Genomic DNA, 19,169 nt, shown 5'->3' on the forward strand with positions numbered 1-19,169 from the left:
ATGGACGGTGGGAGACTGCTGGAGCTACGCACACTGCCCGGCCTGCCTCCATGCCAGGACCCCACCCAGCCAGAATCGCGAGCCACAAGCCGTGAGCCGAGTGGTGCTCTCCTTGCTGAAGTCACCTGGTGCCAGACACTGCCAGAGTCGTGTGCAGCATCCCCCACCCTGCTGCTGGATCTGTGTGCATCATGCTCCTGGAGCTGCTCCTACAGCCAGAATTCAGTGGCTTTGGCAATGGCAGAGGAGCTGCACAGGGTCACTTCCCACAAAGATACAGTAACAATAGAGTGATCCTGCTGGGGTCTAATCTTGAAGAGACACCTGCCCAACTCTGTGCACTGCCAGAGGAAACCAGAACTCACTCTATAGGGATACTGGTGCTGTAGAGCGGAAGAGGAAAAGGTACAGTGGCTGAGGGAGAAAAGCATTTGCTGTCCTGGTACCACCAAGATTAGACTGAGCCCAAGTGGAACACTCGCCAGTGGCTATTGAACACCCGAGGAAGACAGGCCTCAGCTTCCCCAGCTGGCTGGTAGCAGAGGGCAGTGGCCAGGCTGTGGGGGCATTGACCTTCCTTTGACTCTGACAGGTGCTAAGCCCTGGCACTTCTGCTTATTGGAGGGAGCAGGATTGCAGCCCAGTGGGGTCACCAGTGACTGGGCATGAAAAAGGAGCAAAGTGGAGAAAGAGATTCAGCCCCCTGGTTCAACTATGCTACTAGGTGGGCCTTTCTGACTCCATAGAGCCTCACAGGCCTCAGCTTCCAGAGTAAACCAAATCTGAGCAGCCAGCAGACCTCTGCCGTCTAGCTGCTGGAGACCTTTCAAACTTTCCCACTTGAGAGTTTGTATTGACTGGGTCAATTGGTTTGGAACCCCTAACCTGGGACAATCATCCAAGAACCATCTTGGGTAGTACCCTGGTTGTGTAGTAACAGGAAGGGTTGACTTTCCCCTTCCAGTTGTTGTCCATGGGTGTGTGTGTGTGTGTCTTAATTGCTTGTATTTCTCCACAGCTAAGACTTCACCAGAGTCACTGATCCATGAGGATCAGACAAGAACCAGCTGAATACAAGACAGCCATGTAATCCCACCTCACCAAGCAGGTTTCCTTAGCCTCAGACTGTAATACTGTGCAGGTCCTTTGCAAAGCGGAAGGGGAAAAAGCTGCAGTCATCAGTCCCAGATCCTTATCAAAGGGCTGGTTAACCACAACTCCAGGAAACACCAATCCAATTTCACCTTACCTGACCACTTAGCCTACAGTGAAAAACAAACATGAGGCAGAATCAGCAGAAAAACTCTGGCAACATGAATCATCAGAGTAGATCAACTCCCCCAAGAAACAATAATGCAGACACAGCACAAGATCCCATTCATAAACAAATGGCTGAGATGTCAGAAATTGAGTTCAGAGTTTGGATAGCAAATATGATCAACAGAATGGAGGAAATGATGGAATTAGAATTCAAAGCAGTAATTCAAAAGATGTCTCAAGAATTCAATGATTTTAAAGACAAAATGACCAAAGATTTTGACACATTGAAGCAAGAATTTGCAGCCCTCAAAGATCTAAAAAATGCAGTAGAATCCCTCAGTAACAGAATGGAGCAGGCAGAAGAAAGGATCTCTGACTTTGAAGACAAAGCTTTTGAATGCTTCCAAATGCTCAAAGAGGAAAAAAGTGTAGAGCAAAAATGGATCATTCTTTCAGAGAGCTCTGGGATAATTTGAAGACATCTAATATTTGCCTTATAGGAATACCTGAAAATGATGAGGTTGCTGTAAAGGATACAGATGCTTTGCTTCATGAAATAATTAAAGAGAACTTTCCAGACATGCCAAGAGATTCTGAAATTCAGATAGCAGTTTTAGAACACCTGCATGACTCAACCCAAATAAAAATTCTCATAGACACATTATAATTAACTTCATTAAAGTTAATATGAAGGAGAAAATTCTGCAAGCTGTAAGATGTAAGAAAACCATAACATACAAGGGGAAGAACGTTAGAATGATTGAAGATCTCTCTGCTGAAACCTTTCAAACCAGAAGAGGGTGGTCATCAACCTTTAATCTCCTTAAACAAAACAGCTTTCAACCCAGGATCCTGTATCCAGCTAAACTCAATTTTATGTATGATGGAGAAAATAAATACTTTAATGACATTCACATAACTAAACCAGCTCTTCAGGATATTCTCAGACCTATCCTCCATAATGATCAACATAATCCTCCACCACCAAAGTAAACTCACTCAGAAATGTTTGATCAAATTCCAACTTCCATAGTGGCAAAAGGATTAAAAATGTCCAGTGGGCTTTCGAAAAACTCGATACCCAAAACTCTATCTGGCTTATCATTACTCTCAATTAATGTGAATGGTTTAAATTGTCCTCTAAAGAGACACAGGTTGGTTGACTGGATACAAAAACTCAGACCAGGCATCTGCTGAATTCAAGAATCTCACCTTACCTTAAAAGATAAACATAGACTCAGGGTGAAGGGATGGTCATCTATAATTCAGACAAATGGAAATCAGAAAAAAGAAGGTGTTGCAATTTTATTCTCAGGTACAGTAGGTTTTAAACCAATTAAAGTAAGAAAAGATAATGATGGTCACTTCTTATTTGTTAAGGGCAACACTCAACATGATGAGATTTCAATTATCAACATTTATGCACCCAACCAGAATGCGCCTCAATTTATAAGAGAAACTCTAACTGACATCAGCAACTTGATTTCCCCCAGCACCATAATTGTTGGAGACTTTAACACTCCTCTGGTAGTGTTGGATAGATTACCCTCAAAAAAGAAGCTAAGCAAAGAAATTTTAGAATTAAACATTCAACATTTATATCTAATAGACATATACAGAACATTTCATCCTAATAAAACTGAATACACATTCTTCTCATCAGCCCATGGATCATCCTCCAAAATTGATCACATCTTAGGTCACAAGTCTAACCTTAGCAAATTTAAAACAATAGAAATAATTCCTTGTATTTTCTCGGACCAACACGGAATAAAAGTTGAACTCAGTAACAACAGGAATCTCCATACACATACAAAAACATTGAAACTAAATAACCTCATGTTGAATGATAGCTGGGTCATAGACAAGATTAAGAAGGAAATTACTGAATTTTTGGAACAAAACAATAATGAAGAAATGAACTATCAGAACCTCTGGGATACTGCAAAGGCAGTCCTAAGAGGAAAATTTATAGCATTGCAAGCCTTCCTCAAGAGAACAGAAAGAGAGGAAGTCAGTAACTTAATGGGACATCTCAAGCAATTGGAAAAGGAAGAACTTTCCAACCCTAAACCCAGCAGAAGAAAAGAAATAACTAAAATTAGAGAAGAACTAAATGAAATTGAAAACAAAAGAATCACACAACAGATCAACCAATCAAAGAGTTGTTTTTTTGAAAAGGTCAATAAAATAGATAAACCTTTGGCTGGCCTAACCAGAAGTAGAAGAGTAAAATCTCTAATTTCATCAATCAGAAGTGATAAAGGCCAAATAACAGACTCCTCAGAAATTCAAAAAGTCCTTAATGAATACTGCATAAAACTCTACTCTCAGAAGTATGAAAATATGAAAGAAATAAATCAATACTTGGAAACATGCCACCCTCCCAGACTTAGCCAGAAAGAAGTGGAAATGTTGAACAGGCCTGTAACAAGCTCTGAAATAGCATCAACTGTAAGAAATCTCCCCAAAAAGAAAAGCCCAGGACCAGATGGCTTCACATCAGAATTCTACCAAACCTTTAAAGAGGAACTACCCTATTTCCCTGAAAATAAGACAGTGTCTTATTTTAAGGTATGCTCCCAAAGATGCACTAGGTCTTATTTTCAGGGGACATCTTATCTTTCCTGTAAGTAGGTCTTATTTTCGGAGGATGTCTTATTTTGGGGAAAACAGGATAGTACCTATATTACTTAATCTTTTCTAAAACATAGATAAAGAAGGAATACTTCCCAACTCATTCTACGAAGCAAATATCACCCTGATACCTTTTCCTGATACAGGAAAAGTCCACCCGACAAGAAAGGAAATTATAGACCAATATCTCTCATGAATATTGATGCAAAAATATTCAATAAGATCCTAGCAAACAGAATCCAACAACACATCAAACAAATTATACATTATGACCAGGTGAGTTTCATCCCAGGGTCCCAAGGATGGTTCGATATACATAAATCCATAAATACAATACATCACATAAACAAATTAAAATAGAAAGACCATATAATTCTCTCAATTGATGCAGAAAAAGCTTTTGACAATATCCAGCATCCTTTCTTGATCAGAACGCTTAAGAAAATAGGTATAGAAGGAACATTTCTTAAAATAGGTATAGAAGGAACATTTCTTAAACTGATAGAGGCCATCTACAGTAAACCCACAGTCAATATCATAGTGAATGGAGTAAAATTGAAAATTGAAATAACTTCCACTCAGATCAGGGACCAGGCAAGGATGCCACTGTCTCCACTGCTTTAATGGAAGTCTTAGCCACTGCAATCAGGCAAGAGAAGGCAATTAAGGGGATCCAAATAGGACCAGAGGACATCAAACTGTCACTCTTCGCAGACAATAGGATTATATATCTGGAAAATCCCAGGGAATCAACTACAAAACTCCTAGAAGTGATCAAGGAATATAGTAATGTCTCAGGATACAAAATTAACACTCATAAATCTGTAGCCTTTATATACACCAACAATAGTCAGGAGGAAAAAACAATCAAGGACTCTGTTCCCTTTACAATAGTCCCAAAGAAGATGAAATATCTGGGAGTGTATCTAACTAAGCACGTGAAAGATCTCTATAAAGAGAACTATGAAACTCTGGGAAAAGAAATAGCTGAAGATGTTAACAAATGAAATAATATACCATGCTCATGGCTGGGAAGAATCAACATTGTTAAAATGTCTATACTAACTAAAGCAATCTACAGATTTAATGTCATCCCTGTTAAAGCACCTCTGTCATATTTTAAAGACCTGGAAAAATTAGTACTTCATTTTATATGGAAACAGAAAAAACCTCAAATAGCCAGGACATTACTCAGAAATAAAAACAAATCGGGAGGAATCATGCTTCCAGACTTCAGACTATACTATAAATCGATAGTAATCAAAACAGCATGGTACTGGCACAAAAATAGAGGGGTAGATGTATGGAACAGAATTGAAGACCAAGAGGTGAACCCAGACACTTATCATCATTTGATTTTTGATAAGCCTATCAAAAATATGAATTGGGTGAAAGATTCCTTATTCAATAAATAGTGCTGGATGAATTGGCTGGCAACTTGTAGAAGACTGAAACTGGACCCACACCTTTCTCCTCTAAAAAAATTGACTCTTACTGGTTAAAGGACTTAAACTTAAGACATGAAACTATAAATATTCTTAGAGAGAGTACAGGGGAAACGCTTGAGAAAATTGGCCTGGGAGAATACTTCATGAGGAAGACACTCTGGGCAATTGAAGCAACATCAAAAATACATTACTGGGATCTGATCAAATTAAAAAGCTTCTGCACTGCCAAGAACACACTGAGTAAAGCAAAAAGACAGCCCTCAGAATGAGGGAGGATTTTGCAAATTATACTTCCGAGAAAGGTCTAATAACCAGAATCTACAGAGAACTCAAACTTATTACTAAGAAAAAAACGAGTGATCCCATTTCATTGTGGGCAAGAGACATGAACAGAAGCTTCTCTGAAGAAGACAGGTGCATGGCCTACAGACACATGAAAAAAATGCTCATCATCTTTAATCATCAGAGAAATGCAAACCAAAACTACTCTGAGATACCATCTAACTCCAGTAAGAGTAGCCCACATCACAAAATCCCAAAACAACAGATGTTGGCGTGGATGTGGAGAAAAGGGAACACTTCTGCACTGCTAGTGGGAATGAAAGCTAGTACGTTCCTTTTGGAAGAAAGTTTGGAGAACACTCAGGGATCTAAATATATACCTGCTGTTTGATCCTGCAATTCTCTTCTAGATGTATATCCAAAGGACCAAAAATCATTTGACAATAAAGATATTTGCACCAGATTGTTCATTGCAGCTCAATTCATAATAGCCAAGTCATGGAAGAAGCCCAAGTGCCCATCGACCCATGAATGGATTAATAAATTGTGGTATATGTATACCAAGGAATACTATGCAGCAGTAAGAAAATTGGAGACTTTGGATGGAGCTGGAAAATATTCATCTTAGTAAAGTATCTCAAGAATGGGAAAAAAGTATCCAATGTACTCAGTACTACTGTGAAACCAATTTATAATCACTCACACTTGCATATGAAAAATGAAACACAACTTTAGCCTAGGATGAAGGAGGGAAGGGGAAGGAGAAGGGAGGGGGTGAAAGGGATAGTAGGGGATAGTAGGGGGACCACACCTATGGAGCACATTGCAAGTACAAGTTGGTTCTGTCATGTGTAGAACACAAATGTCCTAATGTTATAATTGGGTAAATGAGGTGAAAGCTATGTTGATTAGTATGATGTAAGCACTCCTATTTGTACAAATAATCAACACATTGAAAATGGCATAAATGTATTTATGATTTATGTACAAAAGATGTAATAAAAAATATTAAAAAGAAAAAATAAAATAAAATAAAATTACTCGTAATGAAACCTAAACTTTGTTAAGGGAGCAGCAGCTGAGGTGTTGTATTTCTTTAGTGTTTCAGAAATCTATTACATTAATCAACAGTAATGAAGTGATTAAAAAGAAATCATATTCAAATGGGAGAAAGAAAACTCTATTGCTCTTTGTTGATTTGGAACCATGTTGTAAATGTTAACAATTTGCTTGCCTCACTCATGTTGATAGGACGACCATCATGACTGTGGTTTGCCATCTCACAGAATCACACAAACTGGGAGAATCCTCATCTCCCTCATCACCTTCCTTCCTTTTTCTTTCAAAAACAATTGCATTGATGAGTGTACACCGAATGCTAGCTACTGCCTTAAGTGCTAGAAATACGACAATGAATAAAACAGACAAAAATTCCTACCCTCACAGACCTCACATTTCAGTGGATAGAGCTTTTATTTCAATGATAAGACAAAAATGATGTTGCGATGTGGGGGGTTTATCAAAATGTCATTACTCATTTATTCATTTATTTATCCATTTTTCAATAAATTAGGAAGTGCAAATTATGTTCAGAAACTAATCTTTTTCAGAAGTCAGTTGCCAATATTTGAAACATTTGCTTTGAACTGATGAAAATAAAGTTTCAAATAAAAAAATTTTTTTCACATATACCCTTGTAAGATGCACCGCAGGTGTGGAATGTAAAGGTCTTAGCAAAATAACTAAGAAAATGCTATGAAAGCTATGTTAACTAGTGTGATGAAAACGTGTCAAACGTTCTATGAACCAAGTGTATGGTGCCCCATGATCTTACTAATGTACACAGCTATGATTTAATAAAAATAAATAAAAAAAATTTTTTTTCATTTTTATAGATTTACCTTAATAGATGCTTTAAAATTTCAAAAATGGGAAAATTCCATTGTAATCCTTGTAAACTTATGATGCAAGGTGCAAAGAAAAGCAGATAGTCTCCCCTGCATGAATTTCCACCTGCCCCAGCAGGTGACCTAGCATTCAGAACCTTGGGTGTACCCCCCAGGACGTTCTGTTTCTCATGTAAACATATACGTATTAGGAGGAACTGTGAACTTTCCATTTTTATAGATTATATAATGATCAAATACCAGCAATCTCCTTAGGGATTTTTCATTGAGTTTATAAAAATTAGGTTGCATTATACACGTTACACTGAAACTTGCCTTTCTGACTTACCAATATCATCAACATTCCTCCAGATAGGTTTAGCAAATTTGACACTTTCTTTTTCATAGCTGTCTGCTACTCCACTGAATTGATGTATTACAATTCTTCAGTCATATCCTTTACTGGTGGGCATTACAACTCTTTTTGTATTAACTGCAAATGGTGCTTTATATCCACATGTGTATTCCTCATCTACTGGGGCTATTATTTCTATGAAATGAATTCCCAAGAGCAAAATTGATGAACTAAGATCACGTCCATTTGAAATTTTAATACATATTGCCAGATAACACTTCAAAAATATTGACTTAACTTGCAGGTGTTGTAATAGCTCAGGAAAGAAGCCCTTTCCTGGCATCTCACCAGCCCTAGAGATCATTATTCTTTTTCCATGAATCTGGTGAGTAATAAACAGTTGCTTATTATTGATTTAATTTTTATTTTTCTAATCACTAATTAAGTTTAGCATCTTTTAATATATTTTGGTCAGCCATTTAGATTTTCTGTTCTATAAATTGCCTATAATTTTCTTTGTTTGTTTTTCTTTTTTCTTTTTGGTCCTCAGGCACAAAGAATTGGATTACTCCTTGGGCTATGAGTCACTTGCACAATGTTCATGGCATGGCAGACTTTTATTATTTAGTCATACATCCCATAACAATATTTCAATCAGCAATGGGGCACATGTTTGACAGAAGTTCTGTAAGTTTGTAACATTGTGAATTTGACTGTACCTCTTCTATGTTTAGATACACAAATACTTAACACTATTTTTTTTTTTTTTTTTTGTAGAGACAGAGTTTCACTTTATCGCCCTCGGTAGAGTGCTGTGGCGTCACACAGCTCACAGCAACCTCCAACTCCTGGACCTAGGCGATTCTCCTGCCACAGCCTCCCGAGTAGCTGGGACTACAGGCACCCGCCACAACACCCGGCTTTTTTTTTTTGTTGCAGTTTGGCCAGGGCCGGGTTTGAACCAGCCACCCTCGGTATATGGGGCCGGCACCCTGCTTACTGAGCCACAGGGGCCGCCCCAAATCATTTACAGTACTCAGTACAGTAACGGGCTTTACGGGTTTGTAGCCTATGTGTGTATTAGACTATACCATCTGAGTGTGTGTAAATATACACTGTGATATGCCCACAGAAGCAAAATCACTTAACAACACAGTCCTCAGAGTGTATCTCTGTCATTAAATGATACATGACTGTGTTTATTCCTATGTACTTGATATTCCTTGATGCTGTTTCAAATTTTGTGGGCTTCTACATTACATTTTCTACTTACTTGCAGCTGGTATATAAACCTAAAACTGACTGCTGTAAGTTGTTCCTATTATAAGTCATTGTGCTAAATTGTCCTGTTATTTGTGAATTCTGTAGTTTACTATAGAAATTAATAAATTATCTGTAAAATATTGATAGTCTAATTTTCCCCAATTCTTTTTTTTAACGTCTTTAAAAATGTGTTTATTTTTTTTAAATCAGTTGTATACTAAAGTGTTCCATAGCTTTTAATTCTCAAGACAAATACCCAACCCTCCACCCACAGCCCACCCTGCTTCAATGGTATTTTTGGCAACCCACCCATTTTCCCCTTACAGGAAGTTAATGGCTCAGCATAGACCCTCCTACAGAATTTATCATCACTAACAGATTGTTTAGAATAGAGATCTAGGGAAGCTAACAAGCAAGGTTCCCTATAATGGCAGTAGACTTCCAGCAGACACCACAAGAAAGCACCATCAATTGCTGAAAACTAAAAAATAGATATAATTTTCAGCAATATTTCATTTTCTATTGGAAAAGTCTTTAAATTACATTAAATAAGTCTCTTTTTCCCCTCCAATGAAATAGTCTACCTTTTATTATGATATCTATAAAAAGTGGGTGACAGCAAGCAGACAGATAACAGCACAGTGCAATGATTTCTATCCACTCACCCTTAAAACCAAACTACACAAACTGTGCCACACGTAATTATATATAGCAGCGTGGTGGTTGAAATAACTAAACAAAAGGTGACACACTCATAACTTACGGTTAGGTGATAATCCCAGTTTTATGAGTATAGATCAGTCCAATAAAGCAGTAACAGAACAGACAGAATAAGGGAGCTGCTAACACTTCCCAGCTCCTATGCCAGAAGATTTTGCTCTGCATTGCAAACAAGGCATATAGATCATGTGATATAATAGATAGACAATGAAGAAAAGTCCCTGTTGGGAATAAGGCTGTTTATCCAGTAAAGACTTCAAATTGCCTTCTTCCCAGTGATATGATAGCAACTTGTTGACGGCAAGCATTTATTTTTAAATGGTACTAAAAGAATGGAAATGCAATTTTTTAAATCAATGGTTTGTACCTGCAATTGAAATTCCTTGAACTAGAAAAAGTTATTAATACGACATCATTTTGTAAAAGACCAAGAAATAAAGTTAATTGTAAACAGATTGCATCCATCTTGACATTTAAACATTGTTTCCATTTATGTACAAGAAAGTGTATCTGGCTCCAGCTCTTTCCTTCCCCAATCTATCTTAAATCTCTAAAACAACAACAAAAATTCTTAATTTTCTATTTTGTTACATAGGATTGTGAAAACCTTATCATACTCTTACTGCAGAGCTTTAAAAACTCAAATCAAAAATACTAGAGAAGAGTGCTTGGAAAACCCTTGAAGAAATCGATCTGGGTGAGTATTTTATGAGGAGGACCCCCCCGGGCAATTGAAGCAGCTTCAAAAATACACTACTGGGACTTGATCAAACTAAAAAGCTTCTGCACAGCCAAGAACACAGTAAGTAAAGCAAGCAAACAGCCCTCAGAATGGGAGAAGATATTTGCAGGTTATGTCTCCAACAAAGGTTTAATAACCAGAATCCACAGAGAACTCAAATGCACTAGCAAGAAAAGAACAAGGGATCCCATTGCAGGCTGGGCAAGGGATTTGAAGAGAAACTTCTCTGAAGAAGACAGGCGCGTGGCCTTCAGACATACGAAAAAATGCTCATCATCTTTAATCATCAGAGAAATGCAAATCAAAACTACTTTGAGATATCATATAACTCCAGTAAGACTAGCCTATATCACAAAATCCCAAGACCAGAGATGTTGGCACGGATGTGGAGAAAAGGGAACACTTTTGCACTGCTGGTGGGAATGCAAATTAATACATTCCTTTTGGAAAGAGATTTGGAGAACACTGATCTGCCATTCAATCCTGTAATTCCTCTACTGGGCATATACCCAAGACCAAAAATCACACCATAACAAAGATATTTGTACCAGAATGTTTATTGCAGCCCTATTCATAATTGCTAAGTCGTGGAAAAAGCCCAAGTGCCTATCGATCCATGAATGGATTAATAAATTGCGGTATATGTACACAATGGAATATTATGCAGCCTTAAAGAAAGATGGAGACTTTACCTCTTTCATGTTTACATGGATGGAGCTGGAACATACTCTTCTTAGTAAAGTATCTCAAGAATGGAAGAAAAAGTACCCAATGTACTCAGCCCTACTATGAAACTAATTTAGGGCTTTAACCAGTTACAACCTAAGAATAGGGGTAAGGGGGAAAGGGAAAGGAGGGAGGAGGGTAGATGAAGGGGGATTGGTGGGATTACACCAGCAGTGCATCTTACAAGGGTATATGTGAAACTTGGTAAATGTGGAATATAAGTGTCTTGGCACAGTAACTGAGAGGATGCCAGGAAGGCTATGTTAACCAGTGTGATGAAAGTGTGTCAAACGGTCTGTGAAGCTAGTGTATGATGCCCCATGATCATATCAATGTACACAGCTATTATTTAATGAAAATAAATAAATAAATAAATAATAAAAACTCAAATCAGGCATACACTTATAGCCAAGAACTGCTTTTTACATTTGAACTTATTAAATGGCCTGAACGGCAACACAGTAAGCTGCATACTATAGTCCATAAATCATCAAAATCCATTTCAACTGCCAATTCTTTCTTATAGATACCTAAAATAATTATTTTGTATAGTTTTAAATGCCACCAACAATCACAAATGTGAAATACTTCCAAAGAGGAAAAAAAATCATTCTTTTCATTTAATAGATTACTCTCCTCAAAAGTAAAATACTCAGACTTCAAACATTTATATATCTTTGAACATGATATATATATTTAAGAAACCATAGTCACAATTCTAAACGTTTTGGGGATCCAACTCAGAGCATCTAAATTAGTACCAAGTTCCTTAAATATTTATATACGACTGTATACTTTTTTGGATCACTAATTGCTATTCATTTGCTCATTCATTCAGTAATCTGTACAGAAATACTATATAGCTAATTATTTCTTCTTTTAAAAGTTAGGCACATACTTAGAAAATAGGCCTGATTATAATAAAATGGGATTTCACTATATTTTTTCAAACATAACTTTTGAGGCTTTAAAAACTGACAAACCCTGAAATATTGAGAACTACAAAAATAATCTCCACCAGGGCACTTTTTCCCTTAGGAAAAAGGACTTTACAAAAAAAAGTCCAGGATCAGATGGCTTCACATCTGAATTCTATCAAACCTTTCAAGAGGAACTAGTACCTATATTATACAGCATTTTCCGAGGCATAGAAAAAGAAAGAATACTTCCCAACACATTCTATGAAGCAAATATCACCCTGATCCTCAAACCAGGAAAGGATCCAACAAAGAAAGAAAATTATAGACCAATATCATTAATGAATATCTGTGCAAAAATATTCAATAAGATCTTAGCAAACACAATTCAACAGCACATGAAAAAAATTATACACCATGATCAAGTTGATTTTATTCCAGGGTTTCAGGGTTGGTTCAACATACACAAATCTATAAATATCGTCACATCAATAAAATAAAAAACAAAGACCATATGATTCTCTCAATTGATGCAGAAAAAGCCTTTGATAATATCCAGCATCCTTTCATGATCAGAATTCTTAAGAAAATAGGCATAGAAGGAACATCTTTGCTGATGATATGATCCTATACCTGGAAAATCCCAGGGACTCTTAGAAGCAATCAAGGAATACAACAGCGGCTCAGGATACAAAATCAATACTTAAAATCAGTAGCTTTTATATACGCCAACAATAGTCAAGCTGAAAAAACAATCAAGGACTCTATTCCTTTTCCAATAATGCCAAAGAAGATGAAATATCTGGGAATTTACCTAACAAAGGACGTGAAAGATCTCTATAAAGAGAACTATGAAACTCTGAGAAAAGAAATAGTTGAAGATGTTAACAAATTGAAAAACATACCATGCTCATGGATGGGAAGAATCAACTAGGCAAGGATGCCCACTGTGCCCACAGCTATTCAGCATAGTAATGGAAGTCTTAGCCATCATAATCAGGCAAGAGAAGATCAAGGATATCCACACAGGGTCAGAGGAGATCAATCTCTCACTCTTTGCAGATGATATGATCCTATACTTGGAAAATCCCAGGGACTAACCTACAAAACTCTTAGAAGCAATCAAGGAATACAGCAGTGAAAGATCAAATACAAAATCAATACTTACAAATCAGTAGCTTTTATGTATGCCAACAATAGTAAAGATGAAAATATAGTCAAGGACTCTATTCCTTTTATAGTAGTGCCAAAGATGATGAAATATCTGGGAATTTACCTACCAAAGGACATGAAAGATCTCTATAAATAGAACTATGAAACTCTGAAAAAAAGAAATAGCTGAAGATGTTAACAAATGGAAAAACATACCATGCTCATGGATGGGAAGAATCAACATTGTTAAAATGTCCCTGCTACCCAAAGCAATCTATAGATTTAATGCAATCCCTATTAAAGCACCATTGTTATACTTTAAAGAACTTGGAGAAATAGGACTTCATTTTATATGGAATCAGAAAAAAAACATGAATAGCAAATACATTACTCAGAAATAAGAACAAATCAGGAGGTATCACATTACCAGACTTCAGGCTATACTATAAATCTATAGTGATCAAAACAGCGTGGTACTGGCACAAAAACAGAGCGGTAGATTATGGAACAGAATAGAGAACCAAGAGGTGAACCCAGCTACTTATCATCATTTGATCTTTGACAAGCCTATCAAAAATATTCAGTGGGGGAAAGACTCCTTATTTAACAAATGGTGCTGGGTGAACTGGCTAGCGAGCTATAGAAGACTGAAACTGGACCCCCACTTTTCACCATTAACAAAAATTGATTCTCACTGGATAAAAGATTCAAACTTAAGACATGAAACTATAAAAAATACTAGAAGTGAATGCAGGGAAAACACTTGAAGAAATTGGCCTGGGAGAATATTTTATGAGGAGGACCCCCCCACCCCAGGCAATTAAAGCAACATCAAAAATCCATTACTGGGATCTGATCAAACTAAAAAGCTTTTGCACAGCCAAGAGCACAGTATGTAAAGCAAACAGACAACCTTCAGAATGGGAGAAGATTTTTGCAGGTTATGCTTCTGACAAAGGTCTGATAACTAGAATCTACAGATAACTCAAACTAATCAATAAGAAAAGAATAAATAACCCCATTTCTATGTGGGTAAGAGACTTGAACAGAAACTTCTTTGATGAAGACAGGCACATGGCCTACAAACACACGAAAAAATGCTCATCATCCTAAATCATCAGAGAAATGCAAATCTAAACCACTTTGAGATATCATCTAACTCCAGTAAGATTAGCCCACATCACAAAATCCCCAAACTACAGATGTTGGCATGGAAGCGGAGAGAAGGGAATGGCTTCTACATTGCTGGTGGGAATGCAAGCTAATACGACCTTTCTGGAGAACACTCAAAGAACTAAAAGTACACCTACCATTCGATCCTGCAATTCCTTAATTGCACTAAATTATTTTACACTAAAGACATTTGTACCAGAATGTTTATGGCAGCCCAATTCATAATAGCCAAGATATGGAAACAGCACAAGTGCCCATCGACCCATGAATGGATTAACAAATTATGGTATATGTACACAATCTAATTCATACCAATATTAAAAAATAGGAAGATGAGAAAGCTTTTTCTTACAGTGGAAGGTTAACCAATTAGTGGAGAAAGAATAATAGAATTAGAAAATATTTATCAATTACACAGGAAAAAAGAAAAAAAGTAATGTAGCAGACACAACCTTAATCAAATGATTAGAGTGAACATCACTAGTAGTGAGAAAAACAGCGCTTAATAGAAGTAGTAGGAAGAGCACACGCTAATTCTGTGGTGCTCCTGCCAGAAACACATGACCTGAATGTAATCATGAGACATCAGCCATTACAAAGTGAGAGAAAGTCAACCTAGAATTCTATACCCTGTGAAATTCTACTTCAAAAGTGAAAGAAAGACTTTCTTCAACAACAATTGAGAGAATTTGTTACCAGTAGACCTGCTTTGCAAGAAATGTTAAAAATGTTAACTGCTAAGTTACTTTTTTTCTTTTTGCCCATGTAATCGATAAATACTTTGTAAGAAGAAATCCTTATTATTATTTTTTTTTTTTGTAGAGACAGAGTCTCACTTTACTGCCCTCGGTAGAGTGCCGTGGCGTCACACGGCTCACAGCAACCTCCAGATCTTGGGCTTATGTGAGTCTCTTGCCTCAGCCTCCCGAGCAGCTGGGACTATAGGCGCCCGCCACAACGCCCGGCTATTTTTTTGTTGTTGTTGCAGTTTGGCCGGGGCCGGGTTTGAACCCACCACCCTCGGCATATGGGGCCGGTGCCCTACTCACTGAGCCACAGGCGCCGCCCCAAGAAATCCTTATTTTGTTATTTTTCTGTTCCTCATCAAACTTCTTCAGAGAGAGGGAAAATGATACAGGCCAGAAATTCAGATCTACATAAAAAAACTGAAGAGCATCAGAGAATGAATACATAAAGGTAAAAGAAAAGCTTTTATTTTTCTAATTCTTAATTGATCTAATGAGTAACAGATTGTCCCAAATAATAATAGCAACACTGTATTTGATTACATATAACTTATTTATTGTATATTAACATATGTAGGTGCATATATGTACTTAGGCTAATGTATAGCTGAGATGTATAGATGAAATGAATGACAGCATTGATACAAGTGATAGGAGGGATGAATTAGGAATATTTTACTATTATAAGGTACTCTAACTATCATAAGGTATTTTACTACTATAAGGTACTGTTATAAGTTACTGCCCATGAAGTATTAGAATGGCATTTGAAGCTAGGCTTGCCTTCATTGTAAGTATATATCGTCAGCTATAGGGCAAGCATTGAAAAATGTACAAAAAAAAAAAAAAAAAAACAGTTGAAAGGGACAATGATCTTGGAAGTAAACAGGTCATAAGAAACAAATTTCAGAAAAAAGTCAAAAAATTTTAACTATAATTGATATGCTAAGAAAGGAGAGAAAACGGAATCATAGAATGCTCAGTTAAAATCACAAAAATGATAAAAAATATGGAAGACAAATAGGAATAAAGAGCAAGGGCAATCAAAAGAAAACGGTAATATGATAGATTTAATTAAACTATATCAATAATCACCTTAAAGTCATCAATGTAAATACATCAATTGAAGGACAGAGATTGTCAGAGGGGATCAATAAACAAGATCCAACTATATATTGTCTACAAGAAATGCTCTTTAAAGATAAAGACACAGATTAAAAGTAAAAGGATGGTAGAGGTATACTATGTTAATTCTAATCAAAAGGAAGTGACAGAAGCTATATTAATTTCAGACAGAGCAAACTTCAGAGCAAGGAAAGGCATCAGGGATTAAGAGGGGGTTACATAATGCTAAAAGGGTCAATACTGAAGGAAACAACAATCTTTAACATGTATGTACCTAATAACTAAGCATCAAAATACATAAGGCAAAAATTGATAAAATAGCAAGGTGAAATGGATAAATCCACTATTACAGCTGGATATACTTCAATACTCTTCTGTCAGAAGTAGAGAGATCTTGCAGGAAATTTGTGAAGACATAGTTGAACTTGACATTACCACCAATCACCTGGATATAATGAATATCTATAGATTACTTTATCCAATTGCATCAGATTACGCATTCTTTTCAAGCTCACTTGGAACATTAACCAAGACAGATCACATTCTGGGCCATAATATATTACTTAACAAATTTAAAACAATAGAAATCATACAATCTCTACTCTCAGATCACAATGGAATTGAACTAGAAATCAAGAATAGAAAAATAGCTGGAAAACTCCCAAATACTTGGAGATTAAAGAACATAATTCCAAATCACTCATGAGTCAAATAGAAAATCTCAAGGGAAGTTTAAAAATACTTTGAACTGAATGAAAATGAAAATATTAGAAAAGAAGAAAGACCAAAATCAATCATCCAAGCTTTCACTGCATGAAACTAGAAGAAGAAAATCACATTAAATAAGCAGAAGAAAAGAAATAATAAAAAATATAGAGGAAAAAATCGAGGGAATTAAAAATAAAATCAATAAAACCAAAAGATGGATCTTTGAAAAGATCAATAAAATTGATAATCCATTAGCCAGACTAAGAACAAAAGAGAGAAGATACAAAGTGCTAGGATCAGAAATAAAAGATGGGCCATCACTACAGATTCCATAGATGTAAAAGAGTAATAAAGGGATATTATTAGCAGCTCTATGCCTACACATTTGATAATGTAAATGAAACCAACCAATTCCTTGGAAGACACAAGCTGAATAGGCCTCTAACTCTTATGGAAATTTAATCAATAATTAGAAACTTTTCAAAACAGAAAACACTAGGCTCCCTAATGAATTCCAAACCTTTAAGGAAAAAATTATACCAATTCTCTACAGTCTTTTCAGAAGATAGAAGTGGAAGGACTCCTTCCTAACTTATTCAATGAGACCAGCATGACTCTAGTATCAAGATTAGACAAAGATATCATAAGAAAGCTACAGACCAATATCTATCATACATATAAATGCAACAAATTCTTGAAAAAATATTAGCAAATTGAATCCAATAATGTATAAAAAGAATTATACACCATGACCAAGTAGAATTTATCCCACTGTATGTATATGCCACACTTGGTTTATCCATTCATTTGTTAATAGACATTCAGGTTGTTTTCAGCTTTTGGTACATAATGCTGCTATGGAGATTGGTGTACAAATATTTGTGTGACAGAGATAAATACCGTATGCTTTCATTCATATGTGGGAGCTAAAAAGCATTACGTTCATAGAAGTAGAGTAGAATTATGTTACTAGAGGCTGGGAAGGGCAAGAGGGAAGAAAGGATAGAGAGAGGTTGGTTAACAGACACAAAATCACTGCTAGATAGAAGGAATATGTTCTAATGTTCTGTAGCATGATAGGGTGAATATAGTCAACAATAATTTATTGTATATGTTCAAAAAGTTAAAGAGAGAAGTTTGAATGTTCCCAACACAAAGAAAGCATAAGTGTTTGAGGTGATTTACTATTCTGATTACCTTGATTTAATCATATGTATATTGTACCCAGATTTAATAGATTACACTTATCAAAATATTATTCTTTGCCCCATAAATATATTAAATGATTACCTGTCAAGTTAAATAAATGGAAAATATTTGTGTACGTTCCTGCTTTCAATTCTTTGGGGTATATACCCGGGAGTGAAATTACTAGATCATATGGTATTCTATGCTTAACTTTTTGTGGAATTACTACATTATTTTTCACAATGGCTGCACCATTTTCCATCCCCATTAGCAACACACAAATTTTTAATGTCCCTATAAACTCAATAATACTTTTTATATTCTGGATTTTTATTATAAGCATGCTAATGGGTATATGATGGTATCTCATTGTAGTTTTGGTTGGCATTTTCCTAATGATTAGTCATGTTTAGCAACCTTCTCATGTGCTTGTTTGCTAGCTGTGTATCTTCTCTGGAGAAGCATCTATCTATTCAAGTCCTTGGCCTGTGTTTTAATTGCATTGTTTGGTTTTTCATTGTAGGAGTTGTAGGAGTTCTTTATGTATTTTGAACATTTTTTGTTTCAAAATATTAAGCGGCACCAACGTTAAGCATAGAATACCATATGATCTAGTAATTTCACTCCCGGGTATATACCCCAAGAGATTGCTTTTGTAATGCTTCAGGAGTCTACAGGAGTGCCCATCACCCAAACAGGGTTCAGTGTACCCATTAGGTATGTTTTTACTCCTTTCTCATCTCCTTTCCCAGCTCAATTTCTGCTGAGTTTTACTTCCCTTTGTGTACGTGTGTGCTCATCAGTTAGTGGTGTTTTGTTTTTCCATTCTAGAGATACTTCC

At 36.3% G+C, this 19,169-nt stretch overlaps 1 pseudogene; it reads left to right on the forward strand.

The window, feature by feature from the left end:
- LOC128594806 (protein FAM200A-like) overlaps positions 1–19,169 on the forward strand; it is a 96,477-nt pseudogene continuing 77,308 nt past the window's right edge.

Source organism: Nycticebus coucang, chromosome 9 (assembly GCF_027406575.1).
Source record: "Nycticebus coucang isolate mNycCou1 chromosome 9, mNycCou1.pri, whole genome shotgun sequence".
Classification (NCBI taxonomy): Eukaryota; Metazoa; Chordata; class Mammalia; order Primates; family Lorisidae; genus Nycticebus; species Nycticebus coucang.